This window comes from Schistocerca cancellata, chromosome 3 (genome assembly GCF_023864275.1).
Source record: "Schistocerca cancellata isolate TAMUIC-IGC-003103 chromosome 3, iqSchCanc2.1, whole genome shotgun sequence".
NCBI classification, from domain to species: Eukaryota; Metazoa; Arthropoda; class Insecta; order Orthoptera; family Acrididae; genus Schistocerca; species Schistocerca cancellata.
Window position 1 is genome coordinate 470,295,482 of NC_064628.1, and position 22,009 is coordinate 470,317,490.

A 22,009-nucleotide genomic window follows, 5' to 3' on the forward strand; every position below is an offset into this window, starting at 1 on the left:
TGTAAGTTTAATTAGCTTTCTCTATATCAGAACTCTTAAAAAACCCATACTGTGACTTGAACAGTATATTATTTGTAGTCAGATGCTTAAGGAGATGCTTGAATACAACCTTTTCAAATATTTTTGAAAAAGTCAACGAAAGTGAAATTGATCGATAGTTTGATGGTATCTCTTTATCCCTCTTCTTGTAAAGAGACTTAACTTCAGCTGATAAGGGATTGATTACACAAATAACTTAAGATAGAACTCAAATCACATGAGCACTCTTTGATTGACTTCGTTGATATGTTATCATACCCACTACAGTATTTAGATTTTAAGGATTTTATGACGGATGCTTCTTCTCTGGGAGACATGAGTGTCATTTCCATTTTACTGAAGTTATTTTTAATGACTAGTCTCAGACACTTCATTGTACTATTCTCTGAACCCGGTAACGCCAAGCTGTCAGTAATAGAAACAAATTACTTGCTTAAGAGGTTTGCAACATTATATGCACTTGTTACAAATGTCTCATTTATTTTTAGAGCTATCTGTTCCTCTTCCTTTTTGGCACCACCTGTTTCTGTCTTCAGTATACCACATAAAGTTTTTGCCCAGTGTAATTATCTTTTTCTCATAACAAAGGTGTTTTGATTTCTGTATTACTTCAATATTTTGTTGTATTTTGTAATGCATTGCAATGCTAACATCAGACCTGTTCCGAGATAGTAGATACAGTCCCATATAATATCTTTATTCCTTGTGTAATCCATGGTTTGCTTTCTGACTTCTGTTTGATTTCAGTTACCTTTAGGAAAAAACAATTTTCAAAAGCGTAAGTACATTTATTAATGAATGCTTTGCATTTCCAATTTGAGTCAGAAGTAATGCAAATAGCTGTCCATTTCATATCTTTGAGCAGTCTCCTAAAACTCTCAATTTTTCACTGATTTATTACCCTCCTGTACTCAGATTTAATGTATTTTTTATCCTGATAAGTGTCAGCATTTAACACAAGATACTCCATGTTATGATCACATGGCCCATTTACTACTGGTTTTGTGATATGACGTTTTTCCTAGATTTGTCTAGGAAGATAGTATCAATAGCAGTCTCAGAACATTTACATATTCTAATTGCAAGGTTCACAGTAGGAACTAAATTGAATGATAGTGTTGCTGACTGCAATAATTGTTTACTGACAGAGATTTTCAATAAATCCACATTAAAATCACCAGTAACCACTATTTTTTTAACCATGAAATGGGACGACACAGCTTCCGGATTTTTTACAGAGTGGTTAAAGTTACCTGAAGGTGCTCTGTATATAATTACTATTATAAAGGACTTATTATGAAATACTACTTCTGTTGGGCAGGCTTCTATGTGCTGCTCTGAGCAAGATTTATTAATATCAGTATTCTTGAAATCAAAATAGTTTCTGACAAATGTGGTGACTCCTCCTTTCTCCATATTTTCGCTACGGAAGTGAGAAGGTAACTTGAATTCTGCAACATTTAACATATCCTTACCAGTGTCATATGATGTTCAGAGAGGCCGATTATACCAATTAGTTTGCTCAACTTTAATTCTTCAGTCGAGGGGCATGAAAGGGAAGCAGTGGTTGGGAAGGGAGTGAGACAGGGTTCTAGCCTCTCCCTGATGTTATTCAATCTGTATATTGAGCAAGCAGTAAAGGAAACTAAAGAAAAACTTGGAGTAGGTATTAAAATTCATGGAGAAGAAATAAAAACTTTGAGGTTAGCCGATGACATTGTCATTCTATCAGAGACAGCAAAGAACTTGGAAGAGAAGTTGAACGGAATGGACAGTGTCTTGAAAGGAGGATATAAGATGAACATCAACAAAAGCAAAACGAGGATAATGGAATGTAGTCAAATTAAATCGTGTGATGCTGAGGGAATTAGATTAGGAAATGAGACACTTGAAGTAGTAAAGGAGTTTTGCTATTTAGGGAGTAAAGTAACTGATGATGGTCGAAGTAGAGAGGATATAAAATGTAGACTGGCAATGGCAAGGAAAGCGTTTCTGAAGAAGAGCAATTTGTTAACATCGAGTATAGATTTAAGTGTCAGGAAGTGGTTTCTGAAAGTATTTGTATGGAGTGTAGCCATGTATGGAAGTGAAACATGGACGATAAATAGTTTGGACAAGAAGAGAATAGCTTTCGAAATGTGGTGCTACAGAAGAATGCTGAAAATTAGATGGGTAGATCACATAACTAATGAGGAGGTATTGAATAGAATTGGGGAGAAGAGGAGTTTGTGGCACAATTTGACAAAAAGAAGGGATCGGTTGCCAGGACATGTTTTGAGGCATCAAGGGATCACAAATTTAGCATTGGAGGGCAGTGTGGAGGGTAAAAATCATAGAGGGAGACAAAGAGATGAATACACTAAGCAGATTCAGAAGGAAATAGGTTGCTGTAAGTACTGAGAGATAGAGGATAGAGTAGCATGAGGAGCTGTATCAAACCAGTCTCAGGACTGAAGACCACAACAACAACAACAATTCTTCAACAAAAATAATCAACTCATTACGATTACCCCATAGTCCTCGGATATTCTGATGCAATAAGGATAACTGATTTTGTGTACTGGTTGAATTACAACTGTATGAACATAATTTTTATGTCAATCTTTGAATATCTCTAGTTTCAATCAGAGACTGTTTGCATGAATTGTACATATTAAAATTTGTTTTTTGACTGCCTGTTTTGTCAATGCGAATGTCATTTTCAGCCTGTCTCTGAACTTCTTTTGTTTCTGCCCTCTCTACCCTACCCTCCTTATAGGGCGTTTGAGCATCCCCAAAAAAACTTGTGGGGCAGTGGAAGATATTGGAAAAAAAGCAGGATTATCCCAGGAAAAACAGTATGAATGAACAACTAACTTACTGCCTGCTCCCTTTAACCCTTGCCTTTTGGGTTGCCTAAGCACAGGGTCAGTGGCTTGGCTACATGAGAGGGGCAAGGACGACACCGATGACTCTGAATGGCATGGCGTCATCAAGAAGATAGGTGGAGGAAAATTTATGAATTCGAGCTGGTGGAAATTTAAAAAAATTGAAAAGTCCAATATGGCATAACTAACCCAGTTGTGGCTGTAACACCTCCCCCTCTACTCCCCTTCACCACTCTCTTCCAATTATGGCCTAGTATTCTAAAGTTAATTAAAATGAAACAGCCTATCGAAATGTAACTGTCCTGATCATGCTCGAAAGTATCCGAAAGATCTGAATTTTTTGCACCACATTCGAAAGTATTTCTCCAAAAATTTAGGTGAAGCAGTGGGTTGACGTTCTATTTCTATACCATAGGTGGTGTAAGGCATAATAGGACCTTAAATTCATTATTTTATACATCCAAATTGTTTTATGATGCTTATCAAGTGTCACAAAGTAGGCAGGCAGGCAGCAGCAAGATTGAATTCGCTGACTGATCATTTTGCTTGTTCCACACATCTTATCTCACTGATATCCAATGCGTTTTTCTGTGGTCTCGGCATAATATGACACGCATGCTGCATTTCAGAACATACATGGGCGCTACTGCTGATCTAACGTATTGCCTAATGTGCACATATGAGTGAGAATTACAAAAGTAAACAGTGTTATTCCCACGTCTGAATTCTTCAAAAAACGTTATAGTAACTGCATACTAGGGTATTAACTTTAACGTGCAGTACAAAACGGTTGCTATCTTCTGCTGATAATGCTAAACATTACAGTACACTAGTAAAACATATTCGTATAGGTAAGAAACAAGGGTAGCTATGCTGTCAGCTCTCCACTATCAAAGCCTGTGAAACATTATAGTGACCCCACGCTAGGATATTAATTTTATCTTGCAGTACAAAACGTTTGTCATCTTCTAATAGTTATGCTCAGTTAAGCTGCAATACAATGGAAACTACTGTCTTTGGACGTGATATTTTTTAGAAATTTTATACATCACAGTTGTTCTGCGTACTTCGTGCAGTTTACTAGCACATGGTATGGAGTGTTAGCTACTTGAGCGTGTCAGCTACTGGGGACGTCTGCTAACGTAGGTATCAGTAGCGGTTTCGAGTGTAACCGGTAAATGGTTAACGTCTCTCAGGTTACGGTTTTGTATAAGCTTCTACGACTGTTTCTACGTATTTTGATTGCGTTCTTACAAATAATACTGTGTCAATCAATTACTTATTTGCAAACTTTTCTTTACTTAAAGCTTATAGACAAATTAACAAAAATTCGACAGAAAGTTCTGTGAGTTAATTCTGATGCACCTCACAACAAACTTGATCAGCTATTCTTCATTGATCTAGTTCTACATTCATACTCCGTAAACTACCGTACTGTGCTTAGCATCGCCCCTCCGCACCCATTCGCTGTGATTAACGAGACTATGAAAGCAAACTGATCGCTGTTTTAAGAGGCCCTTGTGACTATTCGTCAGGTAAAAACAGACTATCGATAAGTGTAACAAGTCAGAACCGCTAGACGCGACATTACCTTGTTTTATTAGAAGAGCTGACTGGCGTTATTATTTGGAAGATAGCTATGTGCTGACTAACTTTTGGAATATTCACGTATATTTTCTCAACACAGTCAAAAACCATTTTTCTAGGATATAAGTGGATTGAGGGTTATCACTTGTTTTTATGCCTCTAGAATAAAAGACAAACAATAAAAGCCATTACGATAAAAGAATTACATGTTCATCTTAGACGTTACTCTACAGGAACGGTTTTAATGTTTTTAGAGAACGACTTCACAACAGATGATCCATGTAATATTAGAAAATGAGAGTTGAATTTTCAAAACTAAATGCTTAATGGCGGCAATCTTGGTAAAATAAATATCACAATCAGCCGTCTACATTGTTCAATGCTAATATTCTTTTCCGTGACCAGAACATCTAGACTCAGTCATTATCTTTCATTGAAAGTCTTTTACCTTTGATCAAGACAACCTCGGGCTTACGATGTAGTGCAAAATGACGGAAAATTCCATTTAGTTTTATACTAGAAATCACATAGCTAGTAAATTTTAGAACACGTTACTGTAATGTAAGGGATTATGCAGGGTACGCAGGTGCATGGTGGCCTTGTTGGCTTTATGCTAGTAGCTAGTCAGTAGGACCCATGTGATCTTGGACTCAGCGTGTAGAATCTCACGTAAATAACTACACACTTCAACTGGAGAATTACGTATGGCAACGGGAGTCGTATCCCGTCCAGAAAATCGTTAGTGCTGACTCCTGATTAGGCGGCCGGCCGTTGTGGCCGAGCTGTTCTAGGCGCTTCAGTTTGGAACCGAGCGACCGCTACGGTCGCAGGTTCGAATCCTGCCTCGGGCATGGATGTGAGTGATGTACTTAGGTTAGTTAGGTTTAAGTAGTTCTAAGTTCTAGGGGACTGGGACCTCAGATGTTAAGTCCCATAGTACTCAGAGCCAGAGCCTGATTAGGCGATTTACAAATCTGTGTATGTCAGATTATGGTTCACAGAGTGAGTAAATCTCACGAACGAACTATATGACTGATCGTAAAAGCAGAATCAAAACTTGTTTGCGCAACATTATTGCATCATTAAAATTTTAAGACTGATTCTTAAGATAGTGAAGAAAGTCGCTTTATTCCTACCCTCCCTTCTACTCAAGTAGAGAGATTTTCGCCAATGTTATGAACCAATAAAATCCACCAAATACATTAACTTCGCCTTGTGTTCTCAGAAAAATTGTGAATACTTGGGGAACTTCTATGCAAGCTGTTACAGGACTAGAACTGATTTTCTGTTTGTAATTATTATTACTAAAGAATTGTTTCTGAATAGCAACGTGTCAACGCAGAGAACTTATGCTATAGATAGTCTTTTCAGACGTGTATTACAATTTTAGAAATATTTCAGTTCATTAATATCCTATAATATCTAAGAAATACATAAATTCATATTTAAAAGTACGTAAATGCGCCGTTGAGGGCGACCATGGCAAGGTTACGTCTGGAAGTGCCCCTGAGTAAGTGTAAGATATTACTTGAAAACGTAAAATAATAATAAAAACTTACAGAATTTTACATTCATAAAAAACTTAGGAAATTCATTTGCGATTGCACAAGGAGAGTAATAGGCCAAGTCAAAGTATGTCCCACAGACAAGCGTGAAAAGCGTAACAAGCGTCCACTGTTGAGTTTTAATGATTATCGCTTAGGTCACAGCTCTGACTTGGCATTTTTATGCTCCTTGTACAATGACGATATTTCTAAGTTGTTTACACTTGTTAACTTCTGACGATCTCTTTTCCTGTTATTTACTTAATAACGAACTTACCTTTTGTCTATTTTTTGGATGAACTAAAATCAAATCAAACTGCTCAGAAACCAGTTTTCAAAATAGGTATTCAGCTGCACGATCGAATTTCTGTTCCTTGTACAGATGAAGGACTGCATCTGCGCGCAGCACATTTCACCACACTGTGGAAAAGTTTCAACACTTGTGGAGTCTCATCCAATTGTAAGGCCTCATACCCAATCGTACTGTGATTCAGACATTCACTTTCCTTTTAACAGTGTCGTGGCAGGACCGTAGAGCACCTTGTGCACGTTGCTTTGTATTATATTATGTCCAGCAGGTACGCAATTTAAGAGCTCTCAGTCTGGCTGAAGTAGTTTCAACCAGTGCACAGAGTTCTCATGGAGAATCGTGACTTTTCCTTCAATCTCTTGCACATCATGGATAAATTCGTCTGTCACCAGTGGCCGCCGTCCACTGCGTTCCTAGTGGAGCACGTTGTTGCCCCCTTCATGACCACCACTCGCATCCCCGCAGCGTTGGCGTACTTCATCATACGTTCAACAAACTTAACTGTACAATTCGACGGCTGATTGAGTACGCGTATTCGGCAATCGCATCCCTCACTGAACTCCATGCTCCTACTGATTTTAAATTCTTGTTGACAATGTCGTATCTGCCCTTCTGATGGGTCCGCCTATTCGGCTCATATGTGCAGTCTTGCAACGCAGCTGTGACATAAATGGCAAACATAACTCATTCTCTTGGATACATTATGTACTAACAACAAAAATTCCTTAATTATTTCAAATCCTTTAGTGCCGTTCTTCGAACTTACCCCTCCCCCGTTTCTCGACCCTCCCCTCTCGCCTTCTCACCTCTTTCTGTCTGTCTCTCTCTCTCTCTCTCTCTCTCTCTCTCTCTCTCTCTCCCTCTCTTTCATAGACAAAAGAGGGTATACGCACAATGTAATGTTACTTTTCTTTTAAGAAACACGTAAGAGCGTAAAGCAAAGTTCACGCATAACATCGAACCGAGGCTCCCGTGTAACACTAGACGTCGTACTGCACAGAAAAGCATAATTTAACTACAGTTGGCAGTTAGGGTAAATTTTAAAGGACTTTTACTCGTCTCAAGTAACCTTAGAAAAACGTTCTTAATGCCCTCCATCTCATATACACCATGGAAAAAAATCTCAACACCAAAAAATAATTAATGTAGAGTAATGAAATTTCGGGAATACATTTGTCTAGGTACCCTATGTAAGCGATTAAGATTGCAAGATCACAGGTTAATATAAGCGCTAGATTATCCGTTGCAAATGTGAAATTCTGGTACCTTCATAACCGATGTAACCACCAGAATTTTGAACACAAGCATGGAAACAAGCATGCGTTGTGTTGTACAGATGCTGGTTGTCGGTTTATGGGATGGAGTTCCATGGCTGCTGCACTTGATCAGTCAATGCAGCGACGGTTTATGCTGTTTATGGATGACTTTAAAGTTGCCGTCTTATGACGTCTAATTTGTGCTCGATTTGAGACAGACCTGGTGATCAAGCAGGCCAAGGCAACAGTTCGATACTCTGTAGAGAAAGTTGGATACAATAGCAGTACGTAGGCAAGCGTTATCCTGTTAAAAGCATCCTCTGTTGAATGTTGTTCATTAATGGCAGTGCAATAGGTCGATTCATAGACTGACGTAAAAATCTGCAGTCATTGTGTGTGGGATAGCCAGCTCCTGCTGCCCTACCAAATCACTCCCCATGCCATAACACCAGGTTTAAGTTCCTCACAGACCGACTGTTTTCAGGCCCTCGACTGGCCTCCTTCTAACCGCTTACTTACCATGAGCTCCTGTTACTGCAAGTATTTCTCGGATCACCTGCGCAGTGTTTCATTTCCAATCGTCTTTTGGACGTTGTAGCTCTATTTCCGTGCTTGCTAAGAGAAACTGGAGAGGAATTGGACCTTATGGAAGAAACCGTTCTATAGTTTTGTTTTTACCCAGACATAGCCGTAGCAACAGGTAAAATGGGGGCAGATATACTACTCAAATTGCGTGTGTAACGACAACAGCGAAGAAACAACGAAATAACTTCACAAACCGCAAAAAGGTCTAGAGTGTAAGGCAGATTCAAAGCAACCAGGATAGCAAAGTAATAGCACTCTGTGATAAAGAAAATAAAGAAATTAACCCTACGGAAGATACTACATAAAATACTGAAACTTGTATGGGTAAAAACATAACTATAAGACGGTGTCTAGCATAAGGTGAATTCCACTCCAGTTTTCTTTCTGGTTGAACTGCTTACTGTCGGAGCTTTTGTCAGTAACGAAACGAAATTGTTTATGCTGCCAAAATTCGTCAGTTGCAGTATTTCAAGTCTCATGACTGTCTCAAAACGATGTTTTCATTCCGCAACACCACTATTCACTATTTTATGTTAAAACATGCATCGCAACTGCTGTTGAATGTAGGCCAGCTGGCGTAGTCCACTACACGTCGCTTGCAACTGAAATGCGCTTCGTAGGTTTGGTTCGTTGACCGAACAGCTCTGTGCCCGAAATTCAAGGAAATTAAGCAACACCGAAATCTACTGGATAACACCCGCTCGAAGGAGTCATTTCTTTTCAGTTATTTTAGTGCCCATGAGTTGTATTAGTTGGTGCCACGTACGTACTCAAGACTCCAGAGTATTCTTGTGAGTCCTCCTTTTTGTTATGCATAATATAACGCAGGTCCTTCTATGGAAATTATAGTTTACGTTTCTGTTATTCGGTACACTAGTTGATCCTTAACATCAACATCGCCTTCTCGTCATCCCAGAACTACTCTTAATACTCTCAGCTAAATCAAACATCGTGAACAACATAGCACTCCCTAATCCCCAAATCTAAAAGTTCTCATAACATAAATAACCAGACAGTGACTATTCGTCTGCAATATAGTTCTTCGTATTACGTACATGCTGCCAAGACACCATAATTTACATTCGGGAACGTACTTTATACCAGTATTAACGACTTTCATTCTTATTCGGTTAGAATGTGGAGCCGGAAAAAGGCATTTTTCTCAGAAAGTATCCTAACCCCTTTTAACTTGTTCTCGTGCTCTCTACCGTGAGTGTCAGACACAGCAGAATTGTCAGACAGACTTGGTGCAACAACAGCTCTCTGAATAATTACATGACGATCAGTTTGGCTTTCGGAAAGGTAAAGGCACTTGAGAGATAGTTCTCAAATCGCTCTGTGTAATGGAAGCAAGACTTAAGAAAAACTAGGGTATGTTTATACAATTTGTAGCCGGCCGGAATCACCGAGCGGTTCTAGACGCTAAAATCTGGAACCGCGCAACCGCTACGGTCGCAGGTTCGAATCCTGCCTCGGGCATGCATGTGTGTGATGTCCTTAGGTTAGTTAGGTTTAAGTAGTTCTAAGTTCTAGGGGATTGAAGACCTCAGAAGTTAAGTCCCATAGAGCTCAGAGCCATTTGAACCATACAATTTGTAGACATAGAAAAGCGCTAAACAATCTGACATGGTGCAGTATGTTCGAAATTTGGAGAAAAACAGGAGTATGCTAACGAGAAAGATGTGTAACGTGTACCTACAAAAACCAAAAGGCTGCAATCATATTGGGAGACCAAGAACATAGTGCTCGGCTTAAAAATGGTGTAACGCACAAACGCAGTCTTCCGTAGTTAATGATCAACGTATATATCGAAGAAATAATGGCGAAAATAAGAGAAAAGCTCAAGAGTGGGGTAAAAATTCAGGATGAATTCATTCGCTGATGACGTTGCTATCTTCAAATAAAATTAAGATGAATGGTAGGACTTTGCGAATGGAATGAATCGTCAAATGAACTCACAGGGCAGATCAAGAGTAAACCTAGGGAAGTCGAAAGTAATTAGGAGTACCAGAAAACTCTTTATCACTGTGAATTGTTAGGGTTTTCCACAAAATAGTTGAGTAGTACGGTAGCTGAGTGACACAGCAACCCCGTGTGATACATATGTCAGACCAGGATAGCACCGGGCTGCTTGTTGTAGTTGCCCTTGCAGATAGAGTTTTTGGTTACATTGATTCTGAACGCGCATTGTTTGCTTTTCGAACATAATATTTGAGTGGCAAAATTTTCAGATACACTACAAAATAGCTTCAATATAAACGCCGAAACCGGTCATGGACTAAAAGAAGATACAGTCCGCCAGTGCGTAAATCCTTTGAAATAAGTGGTTTTGACAAAGGGAACACTGTTGTGGCGCTGCGGCTAGAAAAGAGAATCTGTGAAACGGCGGAGCTGGTCGGCTCTTTGCTTGCTACTGTCGTGAGCACCTACGGACAGTTGTTGAAGGATGGTGGAATAACGCGTAGGCCGTATGTTGCTGGACGTCCAAGTCTCATCACAAAACGTAGAGGTCAGAGGATCCGCCTCTGTGTAATCCAGGATAGGTAGCATTCTGTGGCAAATCGCACGACAGAGTACAATGCTGGCGCAGGCACAAGTGTTTCGCAGCACACCGTTCAAACGCCATTGTTGAACACCGAGCTCCACATCAAACGACCGCTCCGTGTTTCTGTGTTGATCCAACATCGTCAGTTACCATTGAAATGGGCAAGGCTTCACTGAGTTTTCACCGTGGATCAATACAAACATGTCGCCTGTTAAATGAACCGCATGTCTTGTTACTTCAGGTCGATGGTTGGGTCCTTACACGTCGCCATCCAGTCGAATGGATGCTTAAAACGTACATCGCACCACAGATGCAGCCTGGTGAGAACAGAATTATGCAATTAGGTACATTCAGTTGGGCTTCTATGGGACCTATGATAGTATTCGAAGACACCATCACAGCTGTGAACTACGTGAATATTATTGCGGTACACCTGCATCCCTTCATGTCTCTGATGGCGCTGACATCTTTCAGCAGGATAACTCTCCGCGACACAAGGCCAAAATCGGGCTGCAGTGATTTGAGTAGCAAGGTAGTGAAATCACAGTGATATCTTACCCAGCAAACGTCCCTGATCTATACCCAATGGAACACATGTCGGGAGCCAAGTGCATGCCAACAAACCAACGTAATTTGCGGAAATTTAGTGACATGTGAGTAGACACCTGGTGCCATATACTTCTGGAAAACCAACAAGGACTTGTAGAATCCATGCCAAGCAGAACCGCTGTTTCACTGTGAAAACTAAACCAACACGGTATTAAACCGATGGTCATAATACACTCCTGGAAATGGAAAAAAGAACACATTGACACCGGTGTGTCAGACCCACCATACTTGCTCTGGACACTGAGAGAGGGCTGTACAAGCAATGATCACACGCACGGCACAGCGGACACACCAGGAACCGCGGTGTTGGCCGTCGAATGGCGCTAGCTGCGCAGCATTTGTGCACCGCCGCCGTCAGTGTCAGCCAGTTCGCCGTGGCATACGGAGCTCCATCGCAGTCTTTAACACTGGTAGCATGCCGCGACAGCGTGGACGTGAACCGTATGTGCAGTTGACGGACTTCGAGCGAGGGCGTATAGTGGGCATGCGGGAGGCCGGGTGGACGTACCGCCGAATTGCTCAACACGTGGGGCGTGAGGTCTCCACAGTACATCGATGTTGTCGCCAGTGGTCGGCGGAAGGTGCACGTGCCCGTCGACCTGGGACCGGACCGCAGCGACGCACGGATGCACGCCAAGACCGTAGGATCCTACGCAGTGCCGTAGGGGACCGCACCGCCAATTCCCAGCAAATTAGGGACACTGTTGCTCCTGGGGTATCGGCGAGGACCATTCGCAACCGTCTCCATGAAGCTGGGCTACGGTCCCGCACACCGTTAGGCCGTCTTCCGCTCACGCCCCAACATCGTGCAGCCCGCCTCCAGTGGTGTCGCGACAGGCGTGAATGGAGGGACGAATGGAGACGTGTCGTCTTCAGCGATGAGAGTCGCTTCTGCCTTGGTGCCAATGATGGTCGTATGCGTGTTTGGCGCCGTGCAGGTGAGCGCCACAATCAGGACTGCATACGACTGAGGCACACAGGGCCAACACCCGGCATCATGGTGTGGGGAGCGATCTCCTACACTGGCCGTACACCACTGGTGATCGTCGAGGGGACACTGAATAGTGCACGGTACATCCAAACCGTCATCGAACCCATCGTTCTACCATTCCTAGACCGGCAAGGGAACTTGCTGTTCCAACAGGACAATGCACGTCTGCATGTATCCCGTGCCACCCAACGTGCTCTAGAAGGTGTAAGTCAACTACCCTGGCCAGCAAGATCTCCGGATCTGTCCCCCATTGAGTATGTTTGGGACTGGATGAAGCGTCGTCTCACGCGGTCTGCACGTCCAGCACGAACGCTGGTCCAACTGAGGCGCCAGGTGGAAATGGCATGGCAAGCCGTTCCACAGGACTACATCCAGCATCTCTACGATCGTCTCCATGGGAGAATAGCAGCCTGCATTGCTGCGAAAGGTGGATATACACTGTACTAGTGCCGACATTGTGCATGCTCTGTTGCCTGTGTCTATGTGCCTGTGGTTCTGTCAGTGTGATCATGTGATGCATCTGACCCCAGGAATGTGTCAATAAAGTTTCCCCTTCCTGGGACAATGAATTCACGGTGTTCTTATTTCAATTTCCAGGAGTGTATTTTCGCTCATCTGTGTATTAGCAACTGGAGTGGAAATTCATTACTTCAGTACTCGGTTATAGAGCAGCAGAGCTCTCCAGACGTAAGCAAACTAATAAATGACTGTTATCTTGACACAAATAACGGAAGATGTCAAACTTAGTTCCTATCCTGGCTGAAGACTTCGAACCAGCTTCTGAGTCACACATCTTCATACAGAGAGCGCGTGGTCTGCTTTTGCATTATGATGCATTATGGTCACAGATGCATTATGGTCACAAAAAGGCTCGGAGAATATAAAGTCATATCGATATTGACTGGACCGATGATCAGTGGAAGTAATGATCCCTTGACAGAAAGTCAAGAAGTTACGCTGAAGTGATTCTCTCTATTGCGCACCACTGGGAAAGAAACGCTAAATAACCGCCAGTACTATGGAACGGAGCAGTATTAGGGAGCCCTTACACTACCGCATTTGTTTTCTGAGACACTGTCCTGAGAACTACAGACCTGCTACCTAGTAATGTTATGTCCACTTTTCCGTGGTGCATATAGACGTGGCTGCTATCTAGTGGATGGCAGTGGTTCATCGTGCTGCGCTGGTCCGGTGAACGGGTCAAAACTAGCCAGCTCGCTCTTTGGGCTTACGTCCTGCTGAACATGCATGGAAAGCTCTGGACCAGAGAACTAATACCACTGACACTGGTCACTGCTTGATCTATGGAGGTCGCTCTTACAGCACAGCTAGTCGTAACCAAATGCCATGACGGACGGTCCGATGCACTACGTGAACAGCCATTGAGCATGCAGTATTGCTGTTTGAGGGCATCACATGCGATATTAACAGTTTGTATTCTACCAGCGGAGAGACAATACGCCACCTTCGCCAACGGTCGGCATTTCAGTATAACTTGTATACATGTGACAGTATCACGTATTACAATGTTGCGAGGGTACCTTTCTTTACACACAGGATCTCTAAACATCTTCATTCACCTATGGATTTCAATATATTTCTGGAAATTGTTTAATTTCAGATCCAGTTTTTCTTTTTGGCACAGCTGAACGTTTTATATTTCACACACACTGTATTATCTGAGACTAATGTTTCTGTGTCTTAATACGAAATGGTAGGTGGTGGATAACTTTCCTCAACCACTGACAGGAATATATCTCAACTTATGAGAAGCAGTCATCTTCCGCTAGTCTCAGTACAACGAATCCATATTAGTTTCTGATCGGAAATCACAAAGAAGTAGTACATAAAGTAATTTTTGAGATACTGTCAATTGACTGACATCATTTCGGAATACTGGTTACCACTAACTCAGTTTCTGTGAACTTTACCGTGACGAAACCCTTGTAGTGAGAGTTACGTGATGGTTCTGATTATTATTCAAGGCACGTTTTCATTAATTCGTTCTACACCACATCCTTTCTATCATGAATGCTATTCGAGCAGGTATGCAAGCAAGGCTCTAACTTTTCGAAAGGTATACAAGACCTACTGGTATACTAAAACTTCTAGGCCAGCATCTAAGATGATGAAGCAGGTAGAATGAAAATATCTCCCACTTCGGCTCACAGTTTGACAGTCACGTTATTACACATGCCTTTCACTCGTAAATTTTTGTTTCTTACTTGAACTTAAAGAAACGTTTGACGGAATGACCTAGTTTACAAAAACCGACTAAAGTTTGTAGAAACTGCAACATGAAGAGACATACGTGCGACTAAAACGAACTTTATGATACAGACTGACAAAGATTACGGATCTGTGGATGATTTCCGTACACCAAGTGGAGCTTCTAAATTCATAGTATGGAATCCACGAGGACCTCTCTGTGTACATGGGAAATCTTTCTCTACACATTTAGTACACAAGACCACAACTTTGAAAGGCTGTGGTGACTTGTCAATCATCCATATCCAGAACAGGTTGGACGGGCGACGTATCAGCAGAGGTGGAACCCAATAAACAATAGCGCCTACCATTCTTCCAAAAACTGCTTGTGTAATCCCCACCCCGTACTAGTGACAAGTCATAGCCAATGGACTTGTCTTGTTAAGTACACAGGTTTCCATCAGATCAACGAAGTTGAGCAGTGTCAGACGAGGCGGATACTAGGACTGGTAACCGCCCGGCAGAGGGGAAGAGGGATGTTGAGATAAACTCCTGGTCACCAGACTTTGAGCCAATGTAATGGATTAAATTGCAAATCTCTCTACAGTGTATCATGGTCTGAGAGTATGTATACTGTTGTTGGTGATCCATTTGCGGGTTCGAATCCTGCCTCGGACATGGATGTGTGTGATGTCCTTAGGTTAGTTAGGTTTAAGTAGTTCTAAGTTCTAAGGGACTGATGACCTCAGATGTTAAGTCCCATAGTGCTCAGAGCCATCCATTCGCGGATGGGGACTTCTACCTCGGAGGCCCCCTTGGTGCTATTCTAGATGAAAGGGCTATGTGCCAGCACCGATTTCCCCTCCTCCCTTCTCTAACCATCATACAACGCAAACATGACACCACACTAAACACACACACCCGTTACAGTTATCTCCACGTACCAGTTACACTAACATACGACTCTCACACTCCGGTAAGGGGGGCGCCAACTTCTGTAAGAATAGGAAAACCCTTTCCAATTAGGCAGTTGTGCCGGCCTCTCTGAGAAATATTATATAAAGCTAACTGAAGAAACGACAATTCCTGTAGCCGTAACACCTTCCTGTTGCAGTGGTTGCGGTTCTGACTGCCAACAATACCCAGGAGTTGAAATAGTATATTGCGTCCAATGGCATCCTCAATCAAGCGTTTTTCTGCTATGCCGCTTGACAATGTAGGCTGCCAGAGGGCGGTCACTGAGACAGATTTTAGAACGAATGCTGCCATCATTGAAGGAGACGTTGACGTGGTACTTTCCATAAACATTGCGTGACATAATTCAGCACACCAGCATAAGCGTTCTTATGCCCGTTTAAATGCAAGACATTTGGTGTTTCTGAGCGACGGCAGCCGACGGAATGGAATGCTTGCCACCAGAGCAGCCTACTGTAGAGAACGTAGAGCGTCGACACAAATACATTGCGCAACACAATCAATGAAACGCGTGTGGAATATTGGACAGAAATGGGGGGTACTATGCAGTGTGGGGCGAGTACTGGGCCATTCAATGTGACCACAACATGCAATGCCTGCTTCTTGTCCGCACCGCCGTAAAGGACATATAAGAATCCTTCGCAGCGGTAGTTCGACGGGTGAGAACCTACTGTAGATTGCGCATGAACCTACATGCGCAACACAATTAAAGGGTAACTTTTTCAGAACCCCGAAGTTATCTCCCATTGTGACGTAGAAGTTTGAAATTTAGCTCAAAGATGCTACAACCGTCCTATGTAACGATGCAAAAGCGTGGCATCCTGTGACGTCACCGCTGGTCTGGGCGACACTTCAAACAGCGAGGTGTCGATACATGCGAAGGCCAGAACTCAGAAGTTAATCTGAGGTGTAAGGTGGGCTAATGATTTGACCAAATTTCACCAAAATTCCTGCCCAACGGCACCATGGACATGTCACACAATGGGAAGGTCGGCACAACTTTTACCAAGATTTCACCACTTCTTTTAAAACTTCGGCGATGGAGGTCAGAACCACAACGCCCAGCACAGAATCGCGCAGTTACAGAGAACTTATATGTGGATGGCCAGACAGGGATCGGAAGCTTCGTCCTCCCGAACGCAAGTTCACAGTGCTAACCACTGTGCCATCTACATCGGAAGTCAAACAGAAACAGCGCCTTATTCATGCCATCTCTCTTTCTTTAAGACAGTTTAAGGCTCCAGAGAAAATTAATATTGAAAATTCTGAAATTACTTTCATTTCCACACTGAGTTTTCTGCATCACTTCTTTAGTATTTAGTACCTCATAATACCAGCCAGCCCATGACCCAGTCGCAATGAATCTTCAACTTGCCATACTTCTTATTACAACCGAAAATCATCTACCTTGGTCCATGCGAAATGTGTACAATTCGGTCCACTTAGTCTTCTCTCTACCAATGGACCATAAATGGAATCGATATTGCAGCGCTTGTGTAATTCAGAATTAGGATGTATGTTCCTTTGGACATGCATGCATGTTCAAAGGAACGTTGCACCGTAATTCGCAATAACACAGACACTGCAATATCGTATTTATCCGCCGACACCGGGCAAGCGACTTTCAAGTAAAATGTTTCGTCTGTGCAGAAATATGAGTAGTGTTGATGACATACGGAAGTTTGCATCTGGCTGTCAGCCGTGCTCGCATAGCCAGATGGTTGCCGGCACGGTAGCTCAGCGTGTTCGGTCAGAGACTCGCTGGCCCTCTGTAACAAAAAAACCTGAGTAACTGAGTAAGGGAATCAACGATCAACTTAAACGGAAGTCCTACGACGTCCGCCCAGACCAAACGCAGGGAACATTACCTAACAAAAAAAAAAAAAAAATTGTAAGGCGACCGCTCGCCATAAGCAGGAACTCCGGGTTCGAGTCACGCTCCGGCGCAAATTTTTGCTGTCGCCATTCCGTTATACAGCTGATAGTTGTCCATATTCGCAATTTCGATTCCATTTCATTTATGGATGGAATATTTTTTAAGTAGCTTCGTATTTCTTAGATTTTTGAGAATAAATGTTCACCTACTGCCTTCTACAAGGATGTAAGAGAAAATGAATGTAAGTTTATACTCTGAGTATGAGTTTCTCGGAGTCAACTTGCGAAGCTATGGCACTTCTGAAGTTCATCCCTTAGCGTTGGGTTTCGTGTTTCACCTGTACATTTCTGGTACAACTAATGATCATATATTTTGCTGCAAAGAAATGCTTTTACTGTGCAGTCAAATGATTTTTTTAAATATATATGTCAATCGCTTATCTACAGAAGATTGGATTCTCCATCCAATAGTTTATACGAAATGAATAGCACTAAGTAACTAACACGAGACATGCTATTCTTTTAGTACCTTCTTATGTGAAAGTCAGCCATTATCACAGATCGAAGCGACTGAAGAGGTAATTGCATACAGATGATACATACTTGGCACAGATCAATGTAAGCGAAATTACCTTAGCATTAACGACACTCTTTCTTCTTGCGTTATTCCAAGGTATCTCATTTTTTACCTCTTCTTCTTTTTTAAAATGAATTTAAGCCTGTACCTAAATTTCGGTTTGTTTTCCCCATTTCGTATTTATTTATCTTAAGCATAATTTTCGCATCTAAAAATGAATTTAATAAACATCCAATAGAACTAGAGAAAAAAATCTATGTGTGATGATAATTAAGAAAAAGGGAATGAACTATGTCTCAAACTATTTTCTTCTTCAAATAAAACTATATAGCTTAAAATACTTTTTCAAGTCTCAAATACTTATGATTTATATATCCAGACTGAAGAGACGAATGAAAATTTGCATCCAGGCCGGGATTCGCACCAGATCACCTGGTCACGAGGCAGATGCACTAACCAGTACACCAACCTCACACAGTGGTATTGCACAACTGCACGGACTACCGTAACATCTCTCCCTCCTCAATCCAAATTATATTTCACGCCTCATTCATCGCTTCCGTTTGCGTAAATACGTCATAGATATTTGAGAGTTCAAAAGATCCCTGGAACCATATAGATTCCTTTGATTAAAACACTACGCCTGGGTTTCAGGCGGGATCCCCGATTTTGTTCGACGCCGAGGTACTATTCCAATACAATTGGAGAATCTCTCTAATGCTGTACGAGTTTAGGGGTAATACCAAATGGGCTGAGACACGAATGGGATCTTGGACTAAGGAGGGAGGCGTACTAGGGGACTGATGACCTCAGATGTTAAGTCCCATAGTGCTCAGAGTCACTTGAACCATTTGAATTTTTTCGGAGGCGTACTAGGGTAGTACTTGCTGTTGTCCAAAGCCACTGTGCCAAAATAGCGCAATAATTAGCGCATTTGTTTAATGTGCAGGAGACCCGGATTCCAGTCCAGATTTTTGTGCAAATTTTCCTTCATCGCTTCAGTCTGTATATGTACATCATTTTTTCTTCTTATCATACCGAACCCTAAACGGCGTTCTCCGTCGGTATCGAGGGTAAAAGCGAGCATTCGTGTCATGTCTCTCTCAAGGTATTACGAACCACTACAATGCAGTGTGAGCTGTTTCTGTTTCGAGACGGGTCGGACAGGCATGCACCGTGAGTGTGCTGAGTTTTCTTGGACGCCTCTCAGGTGTGAAGAGCCAGCCAGCAGTGGGCGCGAAACAATGCCGGGCTAAGTGTCTGGGCGGAGCGCTCTCTGGTATGCATGACTTGGAGCAACTCCGCTCTGGGCTACGGCTTAAGATAAAGTGCAGCTTACTGCAAGCAGTAATAAAGTATCTTAAAAAAAATTTTACCACTATCGTTACTGAACATTCAAATTCTCATTTTCATGTTGCTGGCAGTAATAAAGCATGTCTTCGCAGTGGCAGTAGTACTGTGTGGTTACAGTTAAACTTTCGCTACTCGACAGCATTCTAATGACAAACGAGTGATCGTAGGACAGTGAAACGTTCTGGAAAGTAAATTCGGGAGAGAAATAACGAATAAACCATTGAAATAAACGCATTTTAATTTCTAGGTGAGAGGATAATATTTATTAACGGCGTACAATGTTTACGTTATAGGTTACAAACTTTGCTGAAGGTGACGATCGTCTGGATCCACGACAGTCTGGAAATGCACCAAAAATACCACTTTATGATTGTCGCAGTATTTTTGTAACGGTGGACCATATGAATGTTCAGCTCGTGCACTGCTTTAAGATCGCACACTCTGTCCAGCATTCTCACCCGTGGCAACAGTACCGTCTTCAACAATTTGTGCCGCAACTGGGCCGTCGGCCTTTCCCAGGTGCGATTACCAAATCGCCAGTTAATTCGAATTTCTGAATCATGTTCTTCAACCTCCGTGCGGAAAGAGGACCTGTCCGCATTCCTTTAATGCGTCGATACTAGCTAAGAGCAGCAACACCATTGCTGTTGTTTTCATAAAACAGCTTTAAGAGTAAAGCGCTGCTCACCTTTTCCAGATCCATGTTGACTCTCCACAACTGTAATGCATACTGATACTCGTGTTTCAACGCTGCGTAATCGTACAAGAACCGGCGCTTAACGGCTCGTCACGACTCTAACAACACTGCTTACAACGCAGATCCTGCAGCGTACAGTCTGAACATCATTCTTACAAATTCGGTTACCCATATGGTAAATATTTTTCCGTCTACAATGGCTCAAGTAGCGAAAGATTTATTATAACCATCCAGACACCATATTGATGAACTGGAAATGGACGTAGTAGTTAGTAGTTTTCCCTTACCGTCTTGCGATGGGTGAACAAAATTATACAACCACAGTATATATTAAACTACTAATAGCAGATAAACAGCAGCTATACAAAAAACTGAGGGGATAGCAGGTTCTTCTTTAGGGAATAGCAGCTTCTTCTTTCGCAGTAGCAGCTTTCGTATTAATTTACTCAATTAAATTTAGATGACATATGAGTGAACAGCATTAAGCAGTATAGTGATAGCTTCATTGGTTCACGGGCGTCGCGTCAGATAATGCCTTGGAATTGCACAATATTTCGACGAGACAGGTGCTCGTCATCTTGAGGTGCTTCCACAACATTATCCGACGCGACGCCCGTGAAGCAATGAAGCAGCATCACTGACTTTCACGATTTATTATGTCGTGAAAGTCTCAAACAGCACAGTATAGTGATAGTTTATTGTCAATGCAGTGAGTTTCTGTGATGTCCTTGTGCCACATTAATGTATACTTCCACGTTCCACATTGCTGAAAACTCTCCAACTTTATGGGATCTACGGGACACGAGGGGTGAATGGATTTATAGGCTGGGTGAAGTGCTTTTACTTCAACGTTGGAATAGAATCGCCTTCCAATTGAGTTCTCTTCTACACAATGAATTACCTGAGTTAAAATTATTATTAAGCGACTGGAAACCATGAAACCGACTTGTTATCAACAATCAGATGTTCGGACATTCACCACTAAGTCACTGTTTCACATTTCACGAAATGCTATAAAAGTATTTTTTTTAAATCTCCTTTCTCAAGGACTATTAATCGCTCTAGGCGAGTAAATCCACACACTCTTTCCTCTAGCCGTTTATTTTCAATCAGAACCATGTTTTAATATTTAAAAAAGTAAACTTATGACGGAACAGATTATTCCTGTACTTGCACATACTTACCAATACTTCAAATGATTGAAGACACATCATCTGAAAAGTGGAAACAGAAAACATTCTAAGTGCAAAATCTGACATTTGTTAGGAGAATAATAAAAACAATGTATCTCTTTTTGTACATAACTAATTTGTATCCGAAAAACTGAGAAGATATTCTGAGCCCACAAAACCGTGCAGCTCACCGCATCACCGCAAAAATGAAACAAATCATAAAATAAGTACTTTATTAAAAACGTTCCAAGTCAGGAAACTAGTTAGTTCTAGGGGCCAATAAGACAGTTTTTACAAGCTGATTCTTGCAAAGAAGAAAACAGCAAACAGTGGCGTTGTCGGTTTCGAACCGACCGTTTCATCTTCAAAAAGGCTGTTCAAGTTTATAATACATCTATTGTTGTTTGCTATAATTGTTTGCTTTGTTTTCCAACGCCTAATGTAAACAACAAAGAATGTGATATAAAAGCGAACAGCCACCTGAAGATGAATCTGCCGGTTCGAAACCGGTAACGGCCCTGTTGGTGAAAATAAAGAGCCAAAAAAGGGCTGCTGTTTTCTTCTTTCCAAGAATCACCTTATGTTTCTTACAAAGCCACGGTCTCAATAATATCTGTTTCCGACAAAATATCGCGAAGAAAGTTTCTTTTCCAAGTGCTATTGATACTGACACAATACGTTTTATCTGTGATAATGCATGTACACGAAACACAGCAATACATTTCTAACAAGTGGAATTGCCGTCAACAAAGACCACTTCTCATATTTTTAAATTTTGGATCTGCAGAAGGAAGCGCAGTGTAGTCCAAAGACCATGCG

At 41.8% G+C, this 22,009-nt stretch overlaps 1 protein-coding gene across 3 annotated transcripts in view; it reads left to right on the forward strand.

Annotated features, from left to right (window-relative positions):
* Positions 1-22,009, forward strand: part of LOC126175239 (uncharacterized) — a 292,084-nt gene that overhangs the window by 152,719 nt on the left and 117,356 nt on the right. The window lies entirely within an intron of this gene.